Here is a 27,537-nt window from a genome sequence, read left to right on the forward strand (position 1 = left end):
CTCTGGAATTGCTGAGGAACGGGTGTGTGCTGAACGTTCGAACAGTTTCACTGATCTCATTTCAGTTGGTGCTACAAGATCGAGACACAGGGCACTGAAAAGCTGCTAAAAGGTCCTCACTGAACCTCTGCCAGAGATTTGCTAATGCTGGAACCATAATTAATTCCATTTCTATTGCTCCCTTATTTATTATACATATGGTCTGTTGCAGAGATTCAATTGTGGGACTTCGGGTACAGAGGGAAAGTCTAATACAGCAAGCCTTAAAAATGAAGGCTTTGTCTTTGCACTTTGGTTTTAGCCTTTGAACAAAGGATTCAGGGACTGGAGCTATGGAACTTGATCTTAGTGAGGGAGGAAGGAGAACTTGAGAGAATCTATTGTACTAAAGTCCTCCCCAAGTCACAGAGAGTTGTAGATTAAGAAATTGCTTTGGGAACTTGGCAAACTAGATAGGATGGCCAACTAATAATGACTAAAACAACCCATCAATCTAGGGTTCAATCAATACAAACAGCTGCTACCCTGAATAATCATCCCTCCCCTCTGCAAACTCATACACCTAGATCATTGGGACTAGAATTCCATTTACTATATAAATGAATTTGGTGAAAATTGACATCTTTGTTGTAGTGAATTATCCTACCCACGAACACAGGATGTTTCTCAGCTGATTTAATTCTAATTTTTATGTCATTTAGTGAAAATCTATGGTCCTTTTTATTTAGTCCTGCATATTTCTTGTTAACCTTGCCTCTGGATATTTCATATTTTTAATGCTATTTTGAATGTCATTCTTTTTAATTGTAGTATTTTCAAACTAGTTAACTAGTTCTTACTGGTATATTGAAAACCTATTATGTATACATATATTTATATTTACTAATCAACTCTTATGTTTTATATATTTATTTGGTAATTAACTATGTAATATGTGTTATGTTGAATAAATTCTGCAAGTACCTTCTCCAATGTCTGTGGCAGAAATCACTAATTGATCATTTCACTGAGCCTGGGTGTGGTAAATCCTTCTCAATCTGCACTCTGTTGGAATACAACTCTCTATGAGTTTGTGATGTTTCTGCACATCTTCTGAGCAAAGTGCTCTCTGCCTGTTGTTCTGAACCATCTTTTCAAGGTGGTTTGTATAGCAAACAGCCTTGGAAGATAGAGATAGTGTTGTGTTCCAAGCAAGGGACAAGTTTGCTTATAACCTCGGAAGATAGAGGCAGTATCTCAGTATCTCCCTTGTGAGCAAAGGGAAAGTATGCTAATAAGGATGAAAGATTCATTCAGAACCAAATACTAGTCAGTGTCTCACCTGTGGCATCCCACAGCAGTTTGTCTTTCTCAGGGAAATCTCCCAAAGAAGGCCAAAGCTCCCCTATAGTAGTCAGAACCCACTGCAAAATTAATTAACTAATTAACTAATTAATGGTCAATGATTAATTAATGATCACAAAATTAATTAATTAACGATTACTGGTTAGTTGATAAAATTAACTAATTAATTAATTGACTAATTAATCAGAGATCTTCTGCAACATGTTATTGCGTATGCTCCTGTCCTTTGTCTCTCTTCACATCACCTGGTGGGAATTCAGGGAACCGGCCCCAAAATGCTGATACGCTAGCTTGCTGTTGATGTGAGTAATAAATAGTCTTTTATGTCTGGCCTAAGAGTCTTGTGTCTTCTACCAGCATCTATGAAACTGTGTCAAGCTAACTTGTTAGCTTGTAAGTAGGGTAAACTCTCAGACCCTCTCATTTCTTGACAATTTTGATGATGAGGATGGGATGCTGAAGGAAACATAGCTTCCTGGAAGAGGAAAGATGAGGGCCTTATGAGCTTAATAATGGGATCTGAAGAAAGTCTATAAACTTGGTAGCAAACATGTTTACTAAACTATATGGTCAATGGGACAATAAATAAATAGTTCTCATTATTTATGAGAAATTGGGGAAGTGGTTACAGACTAAATACCAGGAAATAAATTCAAAGATAGCAGCCTGAATGGTGCCTGGCTATTGCCTAATTCTCCCCCCTGGACTTTGTCACAAATCCAGTGGTCAGCCTCAAGTCCACCCCATTTTAACAGCTAGTATTAAGATTTGTTCTGAGAGGGAGGGCGTTTCCATTCCTTTCAGACAACAGTTACGGAGATGCAGACCTACACTGAGCATGAAAGGAGGGAAATGTGTGACTGCTCTTGGCAGAAATCATTAAAACTTTGGCCACTTGGGAGATAAGAGGTGATGTGCATTATGGAGAATGGCACTAGCTGAAGCTTATGGCTCAACCTCCCCTGCAGTCTAGTATGTCAAACTTAGATCTACTGGAGACAAGAGTGAAAAGTCTCACAGGTGGTTTTTAAATTAATTAATTAGTTCATTAATTAATTTTGCAGTGGGTTCTGACTATATGTATATATATAAGGGAGCTTTGGCTTTCTTTGCGAGATTTCCCTGAGAAAGATAACCTGCTGTGGGATGCTACAGGTGAGACATTGACTAGTATTTGGGTTCTCACTGCCCTAAATTGGGTTTACAGTGCTAATGAAGATGACCTACTTGAGAATAAGAAAGTGAACCAGAGAAATCTAAATTTTTCCAGCCCTACCACCCTGAAAAAGTCTTCTAGCCTCTTTGTTGGAACTGGGCAAGGTCTTAAGGAGTGTTATCTTGGTAATGGTGTAGAACAGGGATCAACAAACTTTTTGTATAAAGAGCCAGGTAGTAAATATTTTAGGCTTTGTGGGCTATGCTTTCTCCTGCTGCAGCTACTTTACCCTGCCACTGTAGCACAAAAATAGCCACAGGCAATATGTAAATGAATGGACATAACTTTGTTCCAATAAATCCTTATTTACAAAAGCAGGCAGCAGGCTGGATTTGATCCATAGCAGTTTGCTGACCCCTAGTATAGCAGATGCTCAGATGAAGGTGACATCCTCATGGAAGGTTGCTACTGTGCAAGTCAAGTCTGAGTCTGCAAGAGAGGCAAAACCCTGCGGTTCTGACCAAAAAGCAATGTGGAAAAGCAGCTGCTGAATGAAGGGGTTCCCAATACTGAGAGAGATGGCATCAGCCATGATGATCTTGTTGCCTGACACAGAGTGCTAGGTGGGCAGAAAACACTGAAAGTTCATTTGGTCGAATCATAAGCTGCTGCCATGATGCTCAAAATCAAGTAAGTGAGAAACCTTGTTTAATGGCATGGAGCCATTCCATAGTCCCTGATCCCCTCTCCCTACATATACTGACCTCAGCTACTTTAAGGAAAAAGATGATTCAAGGCAGGGCCAAAGTCTCTCTATCTTCAAGAGGTATCCTAGGTCATATACATACCCTCTGAGCATGCTGGAGAATTTAAGGAAGGGAGGGATTCAATTTTTGTGACTGTTGAATATGAGTGCCTAGCCTACTCAGACCTGTGGGAGGAAAAGGAACTCAGTTTCAGCTAGTGTGTCTATTACATAGACTGATGGCACTTGGTATATTGTTTTAGATTTTGTCAACTTTCTTTTTCATACCACTGACATCTGAGGATTAAGATCAGCTCACATTAACATGACAAAGTCTCTGCTATGTGTTAGTAGTATTCCCCCAGGGATACCTAAACTCCTGTGCCATTTACTACCAGAATTTGGTGAGTATGCCTCTACCATTTCATGTCCACAGCTTTTACTGTATGGATGATGTCCCTTTGGTTGCTGTTATGGACTGAATTGTGTTCCCTCAAAATTCATATGTTGAAGCCTTAACCCTCAATGTGACTGTTTTGGGAGAAAGGGCCTTTAAAGAGGTAATTAAAGTTAAATGAGGTATAAAGGTGGGGCCCTAATCCCGTAGGATGGCTGCTATCAGGGTGTCCTTATGCAAAGACAAAGAGACACCACAAAAAAAGATCATGTGAAGACCCAGTAAAAAAGGCAACTATATACAAGCCAAGGAGAGAAGCCTCAGAAGAAACCTGCCAACATCTTGTTCTTCTAACCTCTAGAACTCTGAGACACACTTTTGTGTTGTTTAAGCCGTCCAGTCTGTGGTGTTTTATTATGCTAGCCCTTGTAGGCTAATGCAGTGGGCAGATTAGAAGTCTCAGACTCAAAGGCCCTGACTGAAGTGTTGTCACATCTCTGCCAGCAGGAGTGGCTGATGAACCTTGAAAAATTCAGGGATAGTCTCACAAAATAAAGATTCTTAGGACTATGCTGGCAGACTATGTGGACTATGTTCACAACGCTCAGCTTCTCTGTCAAGGAAAAAAAAAACAAGGAAAAATTGATGTCTTTTCTGCCTCCATCATCAAAATAAAGACCCTTATTGGATTCAGAGACTTTTACCTTAAGGGTGGTCATAGACACTTGCAAATGTTTAAGGAAATAGCACCAGTAGAGAATGTAGCCCTCAGACAATTGTGGTGATCTCTCCACAGGAAACCTACCATAGGTCACTCAGGGGAGCTTCCTAGAGGACTGCTGACTGGTCACTTATACACACTCGGCAGGCAGTTATCCCTATGATAGGTGTCATCCAATAGAAAAGGTGGTATAAAACCTGTCCCTGAAGTCAGCTAAAGTGATTAAGGACATTACTTGGCCATGAAAGACATTCAGATTAGCCTTAACTTATTTGCCAGTGGTGTTGGTATAGTTGGTAGAATTGCCTTAGTCTTCCTCCTTGTGGGCCAAGGTAAAGTCTGTGCAGTCACCACCCTACTAGGCCTGAATCAATATCTTGGGATGAGTTGAAAGTTTAACACAAAAACTTAAGAAGACACCGTCTTGCTTTCTAAGGTGGGCTCTAATGGTTTATAGGATTCATTTACCTGTCTGGGTCTGGGATACTGGCCTTGATTAAATGCTGTAGGAGACAAATGGAATGAATTTGATCTCAGCCTTGTTTTGTCTGATTCATTGAAGTAGCAACAGAGTGGAGAAGATTGTCCAGAAGACAAGACGTTGTACAAATGGGAGATGGCTACTGTTCTCATACAGTCCTCCCTCTTGCACTTGTGCATGTCTCATGAGCAAGAGGCGCTCTCTGCCCTTTGTTTTCAAGAATTCCTGTATAGTGACCAGTCATGGTAGATAGAGTGTCTCTTCCCAAGCACAAGACAGGTTTGCTTACATTCTTGGAAGATAGAGAAGATAGTGTTTTTCTCTAGAGCAAAGAACAGACATGCTTAAATCTATTATAAGACATTTGGGTTCCTTAAGCTCAGGGCTCCTCTTCTGTAGTACAGCTCATTATATCTGCAGTGGTCATCTGGCTCTCTTCAGGTCACCCTGTGGAATTTGAGGCTTGGGAACTGGTACAAAAATGCCGATACTTTGGCTACTGTTGCTGTGAATAATAAATGATCCTTCATCTCTCACCCAGGAGTCTCATGTTTTCTATTAACGTCCATAAAACTGTAGCAGCCTAACTTAAACTTTCAAGAAAGATAAAAATATCAGACACTATTCAGATCTTGACACACTCCAAGCAGCCACTACCAAGCAGAGTTGGCATGTGAGATGAACCCAATTTTCGCTCAGCCCAGAGAGTGTGAAGAGGGCAGTGGCATGTCATAGATCAGAAAAGGGCCTAGCAGGTCAACAACAGTGGAGGAGGACAGAAGAGCGTAGGAACATGGCCATACTATAAAGCCTATGATAGATCACTCTGTCCTGGGCATGCCACAGAAAAGTTTTCACTTAATATGAAACAGGATTGAGCCCTGACTTCTTCCAGCTTTATTTAATCGAGTAGTTTTGTTTGACCCATCTTCAATCTTGTTAGGGACAGGCCAGGCTGCCAGGAGGGGATTCAGAAAAACTCATCTCCTTCCAACTGTTGCTTTGGTGTCCTTTCCTCCTTCTCAGGCGCCCCCTTTCCATAATGAAAATCTGTTTGCATGGAAGAACCCATTAACAGTCAATTACACTGATTTACATTGTTGAAATGTTATATATCTTAGAGAACTTTTATTTTGAACCTTAGATGTGTTTTTGGAAGAAATGACACTTCTTCATGGAACGTATGTTCAGAGATATTAGGATGGATTTTCTGGTGCCCTTGGCATGGTGCCATGTCAGCAGCAACTCTACTCCATCTATCTGCCTGATAGTGGTGCTGATGGCTCTGGCTCCTTGGTGCACTTCCCTGCCATAAACCATCCTCAGTCTCCTAAAATAGAGTTGCATTAACCTAAAACTGTAAAGAAAATAAATCTAGGTTTATTTTCGTTCTTTGCAAATCTCCATCAGCTGGGAAACCTCGGAACTTAATTTTGATGCTAAGGGCTCTTTTCAGAAACTTAGAGAACATCTGAAAGGAGAGAGATTTTTAAAGAGATTTTCATGCCAATTAAGTTGGCTCATTTTTAAGAAATGGGAATGATTATGTCAGAGATGAATTAAGATTGCTAAAGGTGATGGTGGACTAGAACACAAATGCTCCCATAAATTCTTCTCCCTTGGTTTAGAATGAGCAAAAGGGCAGAGGTTATTAAAGTGAATGAGGTCGTTGCCTTTTACAGGTCGATGGCGCCCTTTCATTTTGTGGCAGCAGGTAAGAGAGAGGAGGAGAAATCCTCATTGCCTTCACATTTGGATCATACAGTGCATTCCCTAATGTAATATGAAATATCACCCTAATGAATTTAGTCTTAAACACAATGCTTATTAGAGTAATGAACAGAGTGCCCGGAAGTCCAGGACCGCTCCTGCTGGTGATACCAGAAACCATCCAGGAAAAGAAGTTATCATACAATCCTCCATCTCAAAGGATTTAATAGCTCTGAAAGACATGAGGAAGAAATGAGTTTATAGTTTAGTAAGTAATACCTCTGAAACTACTGAATTTTTATGTTTGATTATGGAGAAAAAAATATTGTCCTTTGGTCCCTAAGAGCTCTCAGACCTTTTGGCTTGAAGTGGTAGATCCTGGAACAACCCAGGGATTGAATCTTTCTGGCTCAATGAGACCCTCCAATCACACAGTACCTAGCATGGCATTCGAGGAATAGGCTTGTGAGGATTCAGTTCCCACTCCTGTCTCCTGCCCTGGAAGAACATTTCAGAAAGCGCTGTTCCCCCACAGTGACTGTTCAGAAGGAGTCACGCTCCAATGGGCAATCTCTCCCTGGCTTTCTTGAGATTCGTGGATTTCTTAGGAAGGGTGCCCATGTATCCTTTACCTATAGCAGAGCTGCTTTTGTTCAGGTGTCCAGCTGTCAGGTGCTGGGCCTCTCCTGGGCCCCAAGAGGTAAATTTGTATTAGTGCACATCAACCATGTTAATTACATTCTGTTTGTCAGTGGTTGTTTTAGGAATAAACATGTGCTGGAATTCTGGCCAATGAGATAGAGATGAAGTTTGTGTGTGTGTGTGTGTGTGTGTCTGTGTGTGTGTTTGGGGGGGCTGCTTCTGGGAATATTTTTCTTACTCTTAAAAAGAGATACAAGAAAAGGATGTTCTCTGTACACCTTTGGACATTGTTGAGTGAGGACACGATGCTTGGAGCTGCTACAGCTGCCGTGCCACCGTGAGTTCAAGCCTGAAGACAAAGGGCAACATGTTGAGGATGGATTTGGTGACATAATTGAACTGATGAATTAAGCCAAATATGCCCCTACTCCAAACTTCCCATTATGTGCAATAAGTTACTTTATTTAAGTTGATCTTATTTATTCAAAAGCCTGTGTGAGTTGTGTTCTGTTACATTTGGCTGACAGGATTCAAACTGGCACATGATCACCATCTTTGCCTGCCCTTTCCTCTTTTCCTGACCTTACACTCTTTTTTACAAAGGCTTATTTCTTAATTAACAGTTGACACATGCAAGCTCAGGCATCCACAGAGATCCCACAGCTGTTATCCCCCTGCAATCCACATCACCAGGACACATATGGGACAGGGATTCTCCAAACCTTCTCAGAAACCTCCTTGATGGCTCAGAAAGGAACCTTTAAAACGGCAACCTGATAAATGCCAGGGTTGCTCTTCCTTTCGAGTAGAGCAAGATATTCATGAAACTTCAGAGGAATGGCAAGGAGCAGAGCACCTCACGGTGGCCTGTTTCTATTAGGCTACCTGGTCTGTCCCCTGACTGGGGGTACAGTGTCTCATGCTGCAGGATTCTGCTCACCTGGGAGAGGGGAGTTCGATCAGTGTAAGGATGGGAAGACATCAAGAATTTTTATTTCCTAGAGTTTTTTGCTTTTTCTTCCCCAAACTGAAAAGAAGAAAAAAAAAAACAGAAATAGACCCCCACATATTTCTGAATTTCGTTTCTTCCCTAGCCCTCACATCTCTAAATATATCAAACATGATAATTTTATGAGCAACCAAGTTATACATAATACATTTTATGTTCTTAAATGTATCAAGTGATTTTAGATCTTCACAGGATGCTAAAAAACAAGAACAGACAGTGCCTAATTTGTAAATTAATTTGGGAGGATAACTTCTTTTTAAGTGGGTTGCTTGAACTCAGAATGCTTTTTCTTGTAGAAACAATAGCGGTTGAGTTCCAAGTCTGGACCATAAAAGCCCACATATTCCACAATGTTCTGCAGCCTCGTCATTTACTAACCATGCTAATACAGTTAACACTTACTAAGCCTCTCCTGTGTGCTTCAGTCTTTACTCCATCTTTATACATATTATCTCAAGGATTTAATTCTCACAACTCTGTGTCAAAGGGAACCAAATCTTAGGTAGGTTAAATTATTTGCTCAAGGACACACAGCATGTACATGGTAAAATCAGGGCCCTGTGGTCTCTCTGGCCTCAAAGTTGGTTGGTTTCACACTCACCCTGCCCTCTTGATGGATCTCAATCACTGTCTGCATCAACATTTCTATGGAAAAATGCATTCCAAATTCTAATTGCGATGCCGAGAGCACATCTCAGCTCTGGCAGCTAAAGCCTCCTTTGCCCTTCCAATTTCCCCATTTTTCTCTACAATAGGGGAGAGGGAGAGGGAGAGGGAAAGGGAGAGAGAGAGGGAGAGAGAGAGAGAGAGAGAGGGAGGAGGAAATCAGAATTAGTGTGATAGTTTAGTTTGGCCTGGCATGAAAGCCTCATACTGTCATTTGCCAGATAGCTTGTGTCCATCTCTGGTCTCGCCCATCCTCTGGCCCCCCCAGCCATCATCTGGTAGCTGAGCTAGCGATGATGCACACATTTCTCAAATATTTCTGTTGCTTTTATCTCCTGTTTACAGTCCAACCACTGACACAGTTTTGATAAAAGGGCCTGGTGATCATTCAAATCCCAGCTTGGGCCAGAACTTTGTAAGCATTCAATAAAACATGGCTTTACGACAAATAGTGTGACCCACCCCTCACCAACTCTACCCCACAATTGGTTTCTCAACCTGTGAGGATGATCATAGCCTTCTTTATGTCTCATTTCTAGTTTCTAGACCTGCCATCCCTCTTCCCACCAGGTCAATCTCTTTCCCTAATGTTTCTGAAACTGTTGGGACTTTTAAAAAATCAGCCAAGCTGTCTGAAAGTCTCCAGTGTGCCTGCGTCTCACCCAATGTACTATCACCTTATTTATTTCTTGTTTAAAAAAATCTTTCAGTCAAGTTTTGTAGTTTCCCTTGATAGCAAGTTCAAGTCCACCCCTTTTCCTTAAAAGCAAATCCTAATTTCTCCTGCTACCCTGTAACTATCTTCTCATGTATCTTTTCCTATCAGGAAGACCTTAAACTATCCTTCTTGTCTGTGGTTATTATTAATATTACACTGAAGTAAGTTAGTTTGTAGAATATTTTGGACCTGGCTCTCTGCTCCTGTTCCTTGTGTTCCCTGAATTCTTCCTATAATCCCTCTGCTTTTCTGTACTCCTCCCCAAAGGGAAAAACACAGCACAATGCCTAGACCAAGGGGGAGCTTTTGCTGCTAACTGGCTAAGAGGAAGTATTTCCATTCTCTGTGGATTCTCATTCTCCTGTTTTTACAGATAATTGGGAGTTGGCTTTATAAAGTGGAAATGCATGAAAAAAAAAAGTAGAAAGACATCACCAGTGTAACTGATACCAGAAATATGCACAATCTAATGAGTTCTTGGCTAAGAAATTATCAAGGATTTTTAGGAAATAAAGAATGGTTTAAAATTATCACCAGTATGAGTGAGAAGTGTTCCTTTGGAAGCTGAGCATCCATGGTCTCCAAAGACCTTCACTGCCATTAGTTGATTAATTCATTAACACCTTGTAGAGCACAGGATATTGACTCCATATGGCGCTGAGCAGGCAGTTTGATATCTTTAGAAAATTTCTCTTATACATAAGCACAGAAATAGTATATAATTAAGCTCTAAGCTGCCTCATTGTGATCTTTTATTGATCAAGGCAGAGATTTGAGAGGAGGAAGGCTTCAGGCAGTCACTCTAACCAGACTTTATTTGCCCCAGGATGACATGTTACCATGAGATTCTTGGTCCTATTATAAAGCCTTTAAGGAAGAAAACAAGCCCACAACATGTTTATGGTTTGAGTTACTTCTGTCAGAGGTTAATCGCCCCATCTTGAAGACTGAAGCATTTTCTGGTGGACTCCCAAGGGGCCAGAGGAAGTGAGATGACGACTGTGCTGCCTGCTGCCTTCTGAGTCCTGCCTTCATTAAGCTGGGTTGTAATGCCTTTTCTTTTCTTCTAAAACAGCTATTAGGGCAATGACTTATGATGGTGCGGCTCAGTGAGACCTCCAGGGAGTGAAGGTGGGGGCATAAGCAGAAGGGCTGAGCTCGGATCAATGACAGAGAAAGTGGTCTGAGCCACTCTTCTGGGTGGGATGTTTGCTGCTTCCCTCTCAGGGTACTGTGTGGCCCCTGGCTCTTGTCCCTCATTCATCAGCCAGCCAACTGCCCTTCTCCCCCAAGGTCTCCAGGTGAATCCAGGTAGGCGGGAGGGATCAGCAGCTGACTCAGTGTCCCAAATCCCCCCCCCTCTTGACCCAATCCAGTTCCCTTCACTCCCATGTATTCCTTCATGTGCTACCATCTTTCCTCTTCCCAGCAGAGCTCCTCGAAGGGATTATCTATACCCATGATCTCTACCTCTGTCTGTCTCTACCTCCCCTCTCATTCCTGGGCACCTCCCATCTGGACTTTCCTGCCTCCCTCTAGCTTCCCCTGGGTGACACAGCTCACCTCATTACTGCTGAGGTTAATTCAGTCAGCAGTCACATGACATATCTTCCTGCCAGGCTTGGGAAATTGTCCACAATTCCCTCTTTAATGTCTTTTCTTTTGGATTTTGTGACAACTCTTGATAATGTTTTTCTAAGTAGTCCTTGTGTCAGTCATGAAGACACAATGACCAGATCCCCTTTGAGTGAGACTTAATTGAGCCTTCCTCAGGATTCCCCACATCTTTGGGAGAAAGTCTCACTCTTCTTGGGTGGCCCTGGCCAGTGATTGTGCAAGGAGGAGGGGAACCAGCTGCTTCCTTCCAATGTGGGACTCGCTAACAGGAATCTTTGCTCTGGAGCTCCCTGCTGGTGGCACTTGGTCAAGTCAGCTTCTGTCTGATGACTGCTGCCTAATCCTCCCTCTTTCCTCTTCCTTTCACTGTTGTTGCTCCCAGGAGCTGTTTGCTCCATCTCAGTGTTTGTTTCCCAGATAAGCCAAATGGAACGTTCCTTGTAGCCCTTTGTTGCCATTACCTTTTGCCAGCTTCTTCAGTGATGGTGTTTCAAAAGCACGGTTCTAGGCTTGCTTGCCTTCTCAGTTTACCCCTTGTTCACTTATTGTTTTATTCTCCTCCCTGTCTTGCACACTACCCTCACACTACAGAAAAAAACAAAATCTCTCTCTCATATCATCTCTCTCCCCAGTCTTCAAGTCTTTGTATCTCTGCCTTGCAGATATGTTCATTTGGATCTCTTGCAGGCACCTCAAACTTAACACAGGTAAAAAAGAGCTTATTAAGCCCAAACCTTTATCCCCTGGTTCCCTAAATTGTCCTTTTACATTTTCTGTCTAGGGAGTGGTACCTAACTGTGGATTAAATCTCTGTGCCAGAAACCTTGGTTCTGTTATCCTCATGGGAGGATATTTTTTTCATTGATTTTGAGAGAGAGAGGTGGGGGTGGGAAAGAGAGAGAGAGAGAGAGAGAGAGAGTGCGCACGAGAAACATTGATTGATTGCTTTCTTGTATGTGCCCCAACCAGGGATTGAACCCGCAACCTGGGTATGTGCCCTGACTGGGAATCAAACCCCCGGTCTTTTGGTCTACAGGAAGATACTAGGTTAACCAGCTGAGCCACACAGACCAGGGAAGAAACCCTGGTTCTGTTCTTGATTCCTCTGTTGCCACTCACAGCAAATCTCTAGGCCCCCAGGATCTCTTATATAACCACTGACTCTATTATTGCTGGAGCTGATTTTGTTCTGACCTGAATCACCGCAATCACCTGCTGACTAATCTTTCTGTCCCTAATCCCATCACATTCGATCCATCCTTGAATCTGTGGTCACAGTAACCTTAAAATACAAATCTGTTATCCTTCTCCTAATCAACCCTTTTAATAGCTTTCCCTTCATCCCTCAAGATAAATCCAAACATCTCAAAATGGTGTGAAGAGGATCTCCAAGAGCAGTCCCTGGAACATCAGCATCAGCATCAGCTGGGAACTTAAGAGAAACGTGAATTCTCAGACCCCAGCCTACATCCACTGAATCAGAAGCTCTGTAATGGAGGTTGCTGCTGCAGCCTCACCTTCCCAGACTGTTGAACAAGCGCTGCAGGCAATGCATGCTGAAGTGTGAGTATCACTGGCTTAGGAAGCCACCTGCATTTCTAGTCCCCTCATTTGTCCTGCCCACATATCCCCCCTCCCTCCCTGCTCTGATCACATTGAGCAACTTGCCTGTTCAATAACGGACTCCCTCTGCTAATTCCTGATTCCTCCTCAAGAATTGGTGCATGCATCACCTCCTGCAGGAAGCCTTCCCTGACACATGTCTAGCTGAGTTAAGCGCAGCTCTTGTGCGTTCTCAGTCTCCCATGCTTCACTCTATCACTGCCCTTATCTCGCTGTGTTATAATTGCCTTTTTACCGGGCTGCAACTCCCACTAGACTGTGCGCTTGTTCAGAAGAGAGATTGTCTTTCATCTCTGACTCCCTGAGGCCTGGCTCATTGCCATGCCAAGCCCAGAGAAGAGGCGCAGTAATGACGTCCTGGTGGAGTATCAAGCCTCTGCCTTTGCTGGGGTTTCTGGCCTACAGTGACATTGTCAGCTGCCTGCAGCAGGTAATTCTGCCTCCTCATCTGCCTCTGGACATCTTCTAGAGTAGTGGGACTAGAGTTTGATCTCATCCTGCTTGTTTCAGTTTAGCCCGGGGGGTGCTGGATATGGGCATGTGCTAATTGGACGATGGCATTGGGTCTGACTGGCCTTGTAAATGTGTACACAGGCAGTAAGCAGAGCACAGTTCAAACAGAACCATCTGGAAAATGCTTTGATTCTCCTGCCTAAGCAGTCTGACCCTGCATTCCTGGGAACTTGGCATAACTCGGCCAGGCCGTTATTGGTGGGAGGGATTTGAAATCAGGTCTGCAGTGGAGGTTGCTGTTGCCACTTCATCTTCCCAGACTGTTTAACCCCTGCAAGGCCTTAATTTGTCCATCTTTGCAGTGTACATCATCCACCAAGTGCTTCAGGCACAAGCCTTTCTGAATGAGTCAATCCCTTAATGGCTCTGATCAGAAAGCAAGGAACATTAGGTTTGCAGCTTGAAATGCATCAAAACACAGGAGGAGGCAACCTAGGACCCCAAAGGAAGAACTGTCCAGGGTGCAGATGTTGATAAAAAACAGCAGAGAATGGTTACTTCCTGGTCTGAAAAGAGAGATGCTTCTCTCCCTGCCCTCCTGTGTTGGCAGCTCCCACCAATTCCAGTCTCAGATGCATTAAGAAGAGGAGGTCCAGGAGACAGACTGGGAAGGTTTAGGCTTGATGGAGCAGCTTTGTGAATGTTGATCCTTTGTGAGACCGAATGCATTACACCTATACTGGTCAAAGGAATAGCTGTTTTCCATCAGTCACCCCTTGACCAAATGCATCAGTTTAAGGCACTGGTCCTTTATCTATTTTGGCGGATCAGAAACCTTTTAAGAATCCAACAAAATGATTGTTATTCTCCCGTGAAAAAGGAACAGTTCCCATACGTGTGTATTTTTTGGTCTCATTTCAGGTGGTTTGTAGAGTCCGGGAGGTTTACCCATTAACCATAGGAGCCTATGGACTGCTGTTAAGGAATCCCTGCTGTTAGTTGCTCCTGGTGTTTGGTGCACCAAAGCCCTCTCCTCCATTGACCTTGCTCCTGAAGCCCTGGACAGAATTGCTCCCTTCTCAGTGTTCACATGGCACATAGCCCTTGCTGCCTAGCCAAACATAGTAGGTCACATGGCCTCAGTCTCTGAAGTCAGGCTGGCCCTGGTTGCTGCCCTGGGTTCCTGTCCTGATTTCCCCTTTACTCACTGTGTGACCCTGTGGACTAATTGATAAGCCATGCCAAGCCTCAGTTTCCTTTCTGAAGAAATGAGTATGATTATGGGGTCTGCCCCTCAGAATTATTGTGAGAATTCAATGAGAGCCTGCATGTCAGAGTCATATCCAGGGACTAGCACTGAGGGGAACTCAGGGACAGGGCCTTTTGTTCTTTGTGTCCCTGGTGCCTCACAGAATCGGCACACAGTAGGCATTCAATTACCATTGGTTAAAGAGGAGAAGGAATGATGAGGCTGTGATAGAGATATGTTGCACCTATGGGAGCCAGCTAACTGTGACCAGGCAGGTGGCAGTAAAAGGGGAGGTGTTGCCTTTAGCTTCCCCATCCTACTTAGGCTCCTGGATTTCTGCCAAAGTTGGAGAACTCAACCTAGAATCTGCTAAGTATGGATTAAATGAAATGTGAAAAGTGTAGCATTGTGCAGAAGCCCTGGTTTTGGAGTCAGAACTGGGTTCAAATGCAGACTCTGACACTCATCGGACTTTGGGCAAACAATCTCTCAGGGCCTCAGTTTCCTCAAAGGAAATGTGGGACTATTGACACCTGTCTTACTAGATTCTGTGCAGTACAGATTAAGTCCAGTATATAAAATGTTTAGTACATAGAAGGTGCTGAAGAAGTGGAAGCTGTATTTGTTATTGCTAACAATGGAAGGCTGAACAAATGTGAGATCTGAATATCAGTATGTCGTTTTTCACTTTTGGGTTGGGGCCATCCTAGTCCCCCACACAGAGGCCTGGGAACATGCCCAATATTGGACTCTAAGTTGAGACGGCTTGAGTTCAAATCCTGACTCTACCATTTGGTCCCAGAAGTGACCAGTGACCTGGGTGGCCTTGGGCAAGTCAGTTAACCTCTCTGAGCCCCAGTGTCTTTATCTGTGAAATGAGACAATAATACTACCTATCCCATATTGTTGCCTTTACTGTGAAGATCAAGTAAGAGAATGTATGAATTGCATTTAGTGCGGTGCCTGGCGCATTGCAAGTGCTCAGCAAATGGAAGCTTAATTACTATTATTGTCTGATAGAAGGGAAGTGGGGTGTCCACACCCCAACCCTACCTTAGCCTCTGAGCTCACCAGGTAGCAGAGGTCATTGTTAGCTTCTTGAGGAATTATTTTGTTCTATTTTTGTTTTCTAGCTGAGTTTGGGCAATGTAAAGGCAGCCTGTAGGTGGCCTGGGGTTAGCTGGGCCAAGAGCTAGACTGAGGTCTCCCATAGACTCCAGGGGCCACACAGACCCTGTACAATTCTAGTCAGCATGCTGCTTAGAGCTTACTCTGTTGCAGATGCTCTGTGTATATTTCTTGGACAACTGGCTTTTCCCCTCCCTAGTCCCTGGAGCCCCTGCCAGCCAAGCTTTCTAGGAATAAATCTATACACTTCTAGGTAGGAGAAGTCCATCTTGGGCTACCTGAGTCTGAGCCCATGTGGACCCAATGCTTTATGCAGCCCAGCACCTCCAGGAGAGCCCCCCAGGCCCAGGGAGGCTGCTGAGCTTCCTTCATATTCATCACTTGGAGCTGCACCTTTTTTCTCCAGGCTGTGCAGGGATGTGCATTACCATGGAAACGCTAGAGGTGAAATCACTCAAGTGTTGGCAAGCAGAGTTTCTCTCTTGAGCTTGGAAAAATGGAGAGCAGGCTCACTGTGTCACAGAAAGGAAAGATGCCCTTAAAACAACCTGAACACTCTCAATTCCATTCAGGGACTTTCCCTTTAAATAAAAGCTGAACAATAAGTGGAAGAGAAATGTTTTCAGTTTCTAGATTGGCTATCCCAGAGAGTCTACTTGGAAGGACATGCCCATCCTTTCTGGCTTTCCTAATCTGCTACATCTTATAGAGTGGATAATACATTTTGTCTGGAAAGAAATGGGGTGACATCTTGGAGTTGATATTTTAAATTGATGAAGCTAGAGACCAAAAGTGCAGATCTTTGTGCCTGTTGACCATTTCTGTCCCTTTGCCTGATTTTTGGACCCAGGACATATTTCCTAAATGAGGATCTGACAGGTTCCTGGCAGCTAAGTCTATGGAGAATGTGTTCACCACTTGGGGTAGGGGGGAGAGTCCAAGATAGCTGTACCCATACCTACTCCCAGGATGCCCTGCCCTCAGACTATTTTGAGGGCTCTGTGCCAGCTTCTGAGAGCTAATTTGGGCAGTAAAATGCTGTATAACTCTAGTTACTCAGATTGCGGCAGGGGAAGAGAAGCAGGGTATGGGGAGAGTGCAGGGAGTTCTGGGAGGTGGTGGGGCCTTAGGTTAGCTCAGGGGAACTTTGGCTAGCTGGCAGATTTGAGCATGCCCATGGCACTGCCAACTGGGATGTGGTTTTAGGAGCCTGGCACATTCTAAAGGATCTTTGAAAGGATTCTATAGAATAATAAATTGTCATCTTTCTTGGATCATGGGTATTTTGGAGAATTTTATGAAAGTTCTGGATCCTTTCTCTTGAGAAAATATTCACACACACATAGACATAGTGTTTGTATACTACTTGGGAGGCCTCCAAGGAAAGTCAGCCTTTGCCTGGCAGGGTTGGATTAGGAGCTATGGACTCTTCTTAGAGAGAGAGCTCCAAGCAGCCTTTCTTCCCGTGGCCTCAGCAAAGTGAGACTGATCCAAGCAATTTTCTCCTCAAGGTCAAATAAACTGTGTGAAACCTTAGAGGGGCCCTCTGTATGCTCTTAGTCATCTAAGTCTGAACAATCCTACAAGTTCTTATCATTAATCAGGGTCATTGGGTGTTGGCCGCTGTTATGCAGAACTTATTTGGTTCTTTGGAGGAAAGTGTGTCACCATCTAGCAGAGAAAGCTGCAGGGCAGGAATGCAGAGAGGGACAGGAAAGTGACTGCACCTGGAACAGATCAAGTGTGCCTTTACTGCCTCTCCCAGACTGCAACCCAAGAGGAGCCCACTTCTGCTGACGGGCCTTAAAGAGGTTTTCAGAAGCAGTGAGACAAAGGACGTCTCCTCCTCCTCCCATCTTTGTTTCTTCCCATCCTTTTCTGTATGTGGAACCACATCCAGTGGTGGGGGAAGGGGGCAGACCATCCGCTTAACTGTCAGAGCTGATCACTGCTGACCTTATCAAAACACAGAATCAATACGCTGTCCTCCCAGCAGCCCAGAAAAATCACAAGGAGTTTGAACTGAAGCAATTTGAAGAGCAGGACCATCAGAAGCAGAAGACAAGTCAGTAAACTGTTAGGCCTCTTAGTCCTCCCATGCCCTTCCTCAGAGTCAGGTGAGATCAGTAACCTGCCTAGTACTCAGGTGCAGGGTGGGCTCCTGATGAGGGGAAAAATCCAAGGCAGGCTCTGGTCATCAAGTCCCCTTCCTAGCTGGCCTGCACTCTGGGCTCAGGGTCACTTGCATTGAGAGGGAGGCCTGTGAGGTTGAAGACCTTAGCCCTCTCCACCTTTCAGCAGGTTCTAGGGAATGCCCTCTGCCAGCCTGGCTCTGGAGCCGGGGTCTCTAGACTTGAGCTGTGCCCTTGGAAAAGCCAAGCTATGTCACTGGTTTAGTACTAAGTGGCCTTTACCCTGTTATCACCTCTCTCCTCTCTTTCATTTCTTTGTTTGTCTTTATCTTTTCTTCAGACTCGTTTTCTCTTCTGTTTTGCTTTTTACTTTGCCTCTTTTATCAAGAGGGACAAGATCAGGAAGAAGGATGAAGGAGAGAACTATTGTGGGTGGAAGGGTAGGGGAGTTGGATGAGGTCACCTGCTGCCTGACAGAAGTGCCTGCCTTCCTGCCAAAGATGAGGTCATCCCCCGTGGCACATTTTGCCTTGGGGTGAGGGAACCCCCCAGAACATCAGAAGCCATTCCTGGTGGCAGTGGGACCTGAACTCTTCTTGGCATGTCCTCCATCTCTTTTCTGGCTGTCTCAGCCTTTCTAACAACAAACCAGTGTCTTGAGTGTATGCCCTCAAAACATCAGCTCCCTAAACTTGTCTTGATCTCCTATTTCTGGTCATTTCTGCCATCTCAGAGCTCATAGCAGTTGGAGCCAGTGTGGTTTAGGTGCCCAGAGGTGGCAGAACCATCAGGCGTTACTATACTATACACGCTGTCCTGTAATTGCCCATCCAGTCTTTCTCCATCACTTGGCACTGAACTTCTTGAGGGCTAATTCATCCTTGCATCCCCAAAGCCTATCTCAGGAGACTGCACAGAGCAGAGCTCAGGGACTGGCATCTGTACTTCTCAGGAAGGCAGGCCTACTTGGACCAGGGTCCACATTGACCTCACATAGAGGCATTTGTGGCCAGCCCTTCTGTAGCCTCAGAGCTTTGTTGTTGAGCAAAAACACAGACAGCAGAGCTGGCCACTGAACCAGCCTCCCTGCTCTTAGACACTGTCATGCCTTTGCATGCTTGGAGCCCTCTGCCTGGAATGCATCCTACCCAGGCGGAATTAATTGCTCTCTTTTCTGAGTTCCCAAAGGACTTTGTACTCAAGTTTTTTATAGCACTGATCACATTGTGCTTTATTGGTTGTTTGCATGGCTGTCTCCTCTTATATAGGCATTCATCTGTCCGACAAATACTTGTCAGGCATCTTTGCCAGGTGTGGGGATGCATGAGCCCAGCACAGGCAGGGCTCTGGTCCTCATGGAGCCAGAGCGGAAGGATGAATGGCTGAGACAATGCCAGGCACATGCAATTGAGGGTGTGGCATTCAGAAAGGCTGTGGGAGGGAAGGGGACATGAAAGCACACTAAGAGAGTTGATGTTTGTTGCTATCATTCAGAGTCTGGAACTGGGAAGGGAGAAAAATGAGCAGAAATAAGAAAATCTTGTGGGCTGAGGTGGGCTAGGACAGGGGGTCCAGCAGGTTAGACTGTTGCAAGGACATTGTTAATGAGGAGCTTGCCATCCTCAGGACTTATCCAAGGGGGTGGCTTCAATGTTCTGCTAGCTGTTTATACCTGTTATCACTGTGGACAGACACAGGTGTTGGGATGCCAGGGGAAGGGGACTGGTTATCAGAGGAGTGTGCAAGGAGCAGTAATAGCAGGTAGGTCCTGGTGCCGACTTTATTAATTGAGGGGAATGTAATGTATCTGATTTTTAAAAATCACATGGGTAAATGGAGGAAAACCATCCCTGAGTAAACAATAAAACAGCAAGGACGAAGCATCACATGTCTGCATTTTCCCCTATAGGGAAGAAGATAGTAAGGTGGGGGGCAGGTGGAAGTAGTACCTCTTGGGTCACTAGCATGCAGAGTCTATGCCTGTGGCTGGGTAGAGACAGCAGTGCCAGAGTGAGGCTTCCAGTTCCCTGTGTAGTTTAACACGCCACAGCAGCCCGCAAGGCCGCCAGTGTGCCTGCTATCAGTATTTCCCGCCAGAGTAGCCAGGAGCCAGACCCTTTGGAGCCAAGGAGCACTGGTGCCTGTCCTTTCTTCCCAGTGATCCCTTCCCACACAACTGGGCTACCCACACTGGGGCATTCTGGCAAATTCCCCATGCCCCAGAACCTCATCAACCCGCAGGCAGGAACCAGAAACGAACACAGCAGCACCAGCCACAGATGGTTACAGCTTCTAAATAAGCATTTCATTAGTTTGGAACCCAGGGAAAACACGGTTCAAGTTATAGGGAAAAATAAACGAGCGAGGAGAGCCTGATTTTAAATCCTGCTAGTTATGTTCAGCATGTCCATAAAAATAAGAAGAGCTCTCTTTTTAAAGAAGGCCACTGTTAATTAGCCACCACACCCATTTGAGCACTTTTTCTAGTTATAACGTGGTTATGCCATGCTGGGAAAGAGGCATACAGTTCCACATATCCTTTTTATGTCTACTCCTGTCATGCTGAAATTGGCTCTCTTACTCTGTAAATGTGCTTTATGTAGGAGCTGAACGGCAAGAGTGTTCGTGTTTATACTTGCTGTCTGCCCCTGGAAGTCCAATCCTCCCTCATTCCTCCTTCCTGAGGTTGGTGCTCAATCCACATTGGAGTGGACACCTGACTCCATTTCCATTTCCACAAGCTGTGCGTTCTGTTTCTCTTTTCTTCCCACACTAAGTAATGCCTGGGTGTGGTTTTGGGTCTTCTGCCTAATCCTTGACAGCTTGCATGAGTTCATCCTTCCATGGGAATAGCTGTGGTCCTGCTGCCCAGTCCCTTGAGATGAAGAGGCTAATCTCCTTTTGTCTTCCCTGACAAGCTAGTCCACACCAAAGAGGCTTAGACTGTGATTCAGAAAGTCTCCTGAATGCCACTGTCACTAAGACATTTTAGCAGGTGACAGGGGATGTGGGGGCACCTCAGTCCCAGAAGCACAACTGATAACCTTGATGAGCCCCAGTCTCCCCATCTGCAAAAGGGGGCAAGAGGTCCTGCTGTGGGGAGGAATGATGGTCTACAGAGCTCCTGGCCATCTTCTGCCTGCTTCTTTAGGTGATTATCAGATTGAGCTTACATTAGGTGTGAGACCAAGTGACCTTAAAAAAACCTTGAGGAAAGTCAGAGCCTCTTATTTTCAGGGTGATTCTTGATGCGAAGGTTCCTGATTTCTCAGACAATTTGGTTGGTTTGGATATTCTGAGATGCTGTTGGAGGAATCCCATGGATCCTCATTAGTATAATAGTTACTGCTTTTTGAGCACTTGCTGAGTGTAAGCTCTGATCTAGTGGTTTGTTCTCTTTGTATCATTTAATCTTTATTGTGACTCTTTGAGGTAGATATTATTATTTCTACTTGATGGATAAACAAACCGAGACTCAGGAAGGTTAATAATTGTCCAAGGTTTCACAAGGTTTGATAAGTGTGAGAGTTAGGCTTTAACTGGTCTGTGACTTCTAGTTCTATTTTTCCATCAGGCATCACCGTCACTGTAGAAATCTAACAAACCAGGTCGAGCAATTCCCTAGGGCGGTGCCGCTCATTAGAAAGTTTTCTGCAGTGATGGAATAGTCCTTTTCTGATCTGTCCAATACGATAATCATTAACCACTTGAAATATGGCTAGTGTGACAGAACTGAATTTTAAATGTTATTTACTTTTAATTTATCTAAATTTAAATAGCTCATGTGGGCAGTGGTTACCATATTGGACAGTGCAGTGCTAGAGCCTGTATTTTGCTGATGCAAGTCCTCATGGAGACCTCAGGGGCTGGCAATCAATGGCTCTTACTCAAGCTCCTTTCACCCCATCCCACCCCCTGGCCACCATACTTAGTGGCTAGCTTTCATAGTTCTATAGCAAACTGTACGTGGGATGTTACCTTCTACTTGTAGTGATGCGGCCAAGGCTCAGGGGGCTTTAGTTGAACAAAAGATTAGAGGTTCTTCATCATAGTTTCTTTTTCTAGCTCACCTTTAACTTTTGGTTTCTGATATTCATTCCAAAGTCTCCAGTTCCCAGCTCTACCTGCTCTTCTTCCTCCTCCACAGACCTCACTTTGTTTCATCTACCAGGATGGTTAGACACTCATTGTCCTAAACAGTGAGGCATTGGGGACCATGCCTTAGTCCTGGAGCTGTGATCCATTAGCCCTCTAGAAGTAGCTGGCGCTTGGGTACACAGGCTCTTCTCACATTCTTGGCAGTTTAGGCATCACATTTTTTTCTCTTTAAAATATCTTTTTTTCCTTATTTGGAAAGTAGCGCGTGTTGATTACAGAAAATGTAAGAAATGTAGAATAAAATTAATAAAAACTGAGAGCCATACTAATATTTAGACATCACTTTTATAATTTAGGATTTTCATTTCTAGATACATATATTTTAAATATAAGGAAAATACCATTTGTAATCCCAATTTTTACTTACCAATAAGCCATAAATAGTACGTTATCACATATACTTCAAAAGCGTGGTTTTAAGCAGGTATAAACTATTTTTTCGTGTGAATGTATTACAGCTATTTAACCAATCTGTCAGTGAGAGACTTGGATTATTCCCAATGTTTTGCTATTATAGATAAACACTAACAAGCATTCTGACAGCTGATTCAGATAATTCTTTGTGTATATCTATAATCAGTTCGTCAGAGCAGACTTCTAGAATGCATTTGAGAGGTCAAAGGATATATGTGTTTTAAAGCTCCAGCGGGGTGTTGTCAAAATTGTTTCTAGGAAGGTTTACCAACTTCAATTCCCATTCGTTGAGTATGAGAGTGCCTGGCTGTGATAAGATCAAGTAATCTGAGCACATGCCCAACACTCGTATTCACCATTGTATTTTTTAAAAATTGGAATTAGAAGGTATTTCACTTATTATTGCTGTGTGACAACTTACCCCAAAACTTAGTAACTTAACCACTTAATTTCATTCATAACTTTGTGGGGCAGGAATTCAGGAAGAGTTTGGCAGCGTGGTTCTTTTATGGGGTCTAGATGTGGTTACTATCAGAACAAGAGGGGCTGGCATAATCTGAAGCCTTAATAAAGCTGCATATCCAAGGTGGCTCACGCACACGGCTGCGTTTGGTGCTCACTGTTGCCTGGGAGCTCAGTGAGGGCTCTCAGCTAGAGTGCCCACATGTGATCTCTCCAGCATGGTGATCTCAGGGTAGTTGGATTCCTTCCATGAAAGCTGGCTTGCCCCATACTGAGTGTTCCAAGGGATCCCAGTGGAAGCAGCATGGCCTTTTCTCACCTAGCTAGGAAGTCATATAGCATCACTTCTACCATACTCTACTGATTGAAGCTGCAAATGTTTGTGCAGATTCCAGTGGAAAGATATAGACTCCACTTTTTAATGGGAGAAATGTCCAAGCTTCGAGACTGTTCTTGAAAACTGCTATAGAAGATATATTACATGTAAGCATGGCCTGTGTAGTGACATATTTACCATCCATGGTACTCAAGTTTCAAGGGACCTATGTATAGGAAGATGTCTAAAGACCATGCTGTATATATATGATAGCTGTCAAGGGCTTTGTGTTGGGTTGTGCATATCTGAATATGAGCAAGTAGGAGTAGGCTAGAGATTTATTACTTACTAATGTGAACAATAGTCAAGAGTCCAGCGTCTGGGATTAAACTCTATTATTGAGCTGTGATTGGCTGGTGGCTGACTCCCAGTCATCTATGACATCAGGATGGAGGTTCAGAGAGCTCAGTCAGGTAGGAAGATTCAGTTTTTAATGCTTCCCTTGGAGAGTAATCTGGGAGCCCAGTAGCATGCCTAACATCTGTGAAGTGGTTAATTCATTGCACCCATATGTCTGCATTGTGGAGTCCCATCCTGAGGACTAGGGATGGGAAGAGCTAGAGGAATGAAAGGAGGTACATTTGGCTTCCTGTTCTGACCACTGAATTTTAGTGAAAAAACTTGTTTTGGGAGCCTGAATGTCAAGGCCTGATTTGATCAACATGGGGTAAGGTAGTAAGAAAAGTAGAAAACTCAGAGGGCCCTGGTAATTACATGTTATCATTGGTAACAATCTAGCTTGGGGCATCCATGCTGTCTCATCACAATAAGCATCACCCTGGACTCAGTTGTTTTTATGTGCCTCGATCTAGCTTTGTTCCCAACTGGACAGATGGCTCAGCTTCCTCTCAGGGATCGTGGGGCCAGGATCCTTTCCCCAAGATGGATTATTCCTTGTGATTCTTTGAGTTCATATCCACACTTTCCCTTCAGAGTCACCTAGATATCAGTTTGGAATGGAACCTACATCCTATGAATATCTGCGCAACACACAACAGGGCAGTGTGGATCAGAATCTTTTGGGAAAATTTTCAGAATACATATGGACAGGTACTACCCTGGACTTGGGGAATTAGATTTCTAAAGGGTGGGGAATGGAGTTTGATATGTGTATTTTCAAATAGTTCTCTGAAAATTATGATGCCCCCTTCACAAAGATCCCTGGTTTACAAGGTTCTTTCATTTGCATCTGTCACCTGAGTTGATTCTTGCAAAAGGCAAGGCAGATGTTAGTACCCCTCCTTCGCATAAAAGAAATCTGAAGCACAGGGAGGTTAAGTGCCTAGTTTGTAAATCTCAGAGCTAAATTGGAACCAGAAATTTCTGACTCCTCTAGAAATCATTCAGTGAGTTCTTTTCTGTGAAGACCTCATGGCCACTCCCTTTGCTATGGAATGCTGGGGCTATTGGTGGGGTGATTGGCAGATGTTTGGTTGGACTGTGTTGGTTTATGGGCCACAGGGAAGTTTATGGGTCCACAGGGTCTGGGACAGGGAAGCTATGAAAATTGGACTGAGCACATGCTGTGTACAGGGACATTGTTCTATCTGATTAGCTTGCAAATTTCAGCTGAATTTGGGTTGTGAAGGTGACACCTCCTCTGGTGGGAATGCTGAGGCCATTAAGGATGCACAGCACATCTCCAAAAGCAACATCTAGGCTGTGCTCCTCCACATATAGGTTGGTCGCTAAATAAACCCAACAAAACAAACATTTATTTTACATTTCAAAGTGCTGCTAGGAGAGGATGCTTGACTTGAGGCTTGGAAGTGAATCTGGGCAGTAGCCAACTCTTAAAGACTAGGATGCATCCTTCTGATAGAAAGTACAATGGACATCTGGAGTAAAAGACTTTATCGTTAGCCAGCAGGAATAGCAGATGCTAAATAACTATCCCCCAATCCTGCAACCCTTTGATGATAACAACACTATAACCTCTTTACCCAGGAGGAGAGAAGTGAAGGTGAGAACTACATCATGTAAGAGTTAAAGAGACCTCAAGAGACCCACTGGTCAGTTCCCATATTTACAGCTTAAAAGCCAGTGTCTGAGAGAAGAGCCTTTCTAGAAGAGCCTAAAGACTCTTGTCTGAAGTCACCTAGTGCATAAGTGGCAACAATTGAATTAAATTCCTGTCCTGTTGGGCTTGTGCATCATGCCACCTGCAGCTCCTTGGGGCTCCAAATGCCTGAGACTGAGAGAGATGGTTACTGTTAACCTAATCATGCCATCCCCAGTATATGGGACCCAGAACTCAAAGCAGAGTCAAGCATTTTCTCAATTCTAAGGGGGCAAGTTTTCAGTTTTGGTCATCTTTTTAATGCCATGCCATCCCTCTTCCTTTGGTGGGAGGATGAGCCGTAAGATAAATAAGATAGCTTACAATTGTCCTGGTGAGCTCTGAGTACTTATAGGAGTACCTGAACCACTTTGCTAAAATGACCTCTGTTTGCATGTTCCCAATGTTCTCAGTTAGAATGTGAAGCAATAAGATATTATTGGCCATATATATTTTCAATTTTGTTTTCCTGATGAGTTTGAATAACTAAGCAGATCTTCTGATAGGATAGAGAACAGGTAAGTTTGATGGTTGGAGGTGGATTGTGAAAGATGTTAGCAGTAAACATTGCTGGGAGAAGACATATTATTTGGGAGTTTCATGGGCCATCAGGAATAATAAGAAGGCACTAAATTCCTAAAGTGAGGAAAGGAGGAAGAGAGAACCACCAACAAATGGGGATGGCAGGGAGTAGCAGCACCAAAGACCCTCCACTGTCTAATTCAAAATTTTGCTGGAATTTATCCCTGCTGCCATTCTTGGCTAAATTCACAGGGCTTCCCACCAGGCTTTATAGCCATCTATATAGGCTTTCAGGTCAATAGTCTGAGAATCTGGTTCTCCTTTGGTCTAAGACTGCGCCTGCCATGTCTGTGTTCTAACAACCTAGTATCAAGCTGAACTGTTCTCTGGAAGTACCATCAGAGGACATCTTGTCAAGTCCTTTCAGTTGACAGGTGAGACCCTGATAGAATTTGTGACTTGTCCCAGCCAGCCAAGAGGACATTGAGCCTGAGACCTCATTGTCTTGACTTCTATATCTCTCTTTCAAAACAGACCTCCAAAAGTTGCCACAAACTATCTGTAGTTAGTAATTGGACCCTGGAGCCCTGGCTGTGGCTTCTAGTATCCCTGAAAATGACATATTTGGGGGCATGGTAGAGACTTCCCACATCTTGCTTGGGTCAAATGATCAGGTGTGCTCAAAGGTTTTTTTACTCTGAATGAATATTTCCTGGACATGTGCATTACCTGGTGAACTTTCAAAGGAGTGAGTAACAAAAAGGAAGGAAGAAGAAAACGGCGGCTATATCTTACAAATTAGATGGAGATAAGGATTATTTTTATAGCTTGCTTTTTCAGAGGGAGTTCTTGATGAGTGGGATATCGTACTCAGAGGGAGAGCCCAACCTCTCCACTCATCCTCATGCCCAGTCATCTGACACCTTTGGTAGAGGCCAACAGTAATAATTTACATTTACTAGCACACGTTGCCAAGAAACTGAAAAACATATTATACATGTCATGCGCTGTGACAAGCATTATTATCCTGCGAGAGATATTGCAACAAATCATTCAATAATTAATTTACAAATACCAGAAAACCAGAGCACACTGGATGAAAACCAATGTGACTGTGCAGGGAACCAACCACATCAGACCAATTTAATTTCCTCCAATGTCAGAATGACAGGTTTGGAAGATAAGGCAAAAGCAATAGACGTAAAATATCCTGACTTGAGTAAGCCCTTTAGCTCTGTTCCATATGATATCCTCATAAACATGCTATGAAAATATGGTGTAGCCTCTGCTATTGTTATTTAGTCTTTGATTTATCATAGTTCCCTTTCCCCAAAGAGTTTGAGTGGAGTGTTGTGCGGAAAAATATCTGCTGCCCAGAAGAGCTCTGGGAGGGCCTTGCTCAGGACCCAGGCCTGGAATCAGTCTTGTTTAGCAATATGATCACAGAGATAACTCACGGTGATATATACACTTCAACATTTACAAAATGCTTAGAGTTGGATCTCAAACCCAAGTCTTCTGATTCCAAACTCAGATCGTTTCCTATTCTCCCATACTACCCTGGACAAAGCTATTAACTCAGCCATCCCAGAGGAATTATGTTTTTTTCCAAGACAATAATGAGGAAGTCTTAGAACAGTAGTATTGTATATTTACAGTAGATATTGCGGAAAGCTGGTTTCCTGAGGATAGCCTCCAGCCTCATGGCCTCTAGGCCCTTTCCATAAGTAATCTGCTCCTTGGACTAAAGGAGTG

At 43.8% G+C, this 27,537-nt stretch overlaps 1 long non-coding RNA gene across 2 annotated transcripts in view; it reads left to right on the top strand.

Annotated features, from left to right (window-relative positions):
* LOC123480313 (uncharacterized) overlaps window positions 1-27,537 on the top strand; it is a 124,109-nt gene that overhangs the window by 89,132 nt on the left and 7,440 nt on the right. For both annotated transcript variants that reach the window (XR_006656261.3, XR_006656260.3), the window contains exon 2: window positions 12,557-12,769. This is a non-coding gene — a long non-coding RNA (uncharacterized lncRNA). The remainder of the gene's footprint in view (window positions 1-12,556; window positions 12,770-27,537) is intronic.

Source organism: Desmodus rotundus, chromosome 8, assembly GCF_022682495.2.
Source record: "Desmodus rotundus isolate HL8 chromosome 8, HLdesRot8A.1, whole genome shotgun sequence".
NCBI lineage: Eukaryota > Metazoa > Chordata > Mammalia > Chiroptera > Phyllostomidae > Desmodus > Desmodus rotundus.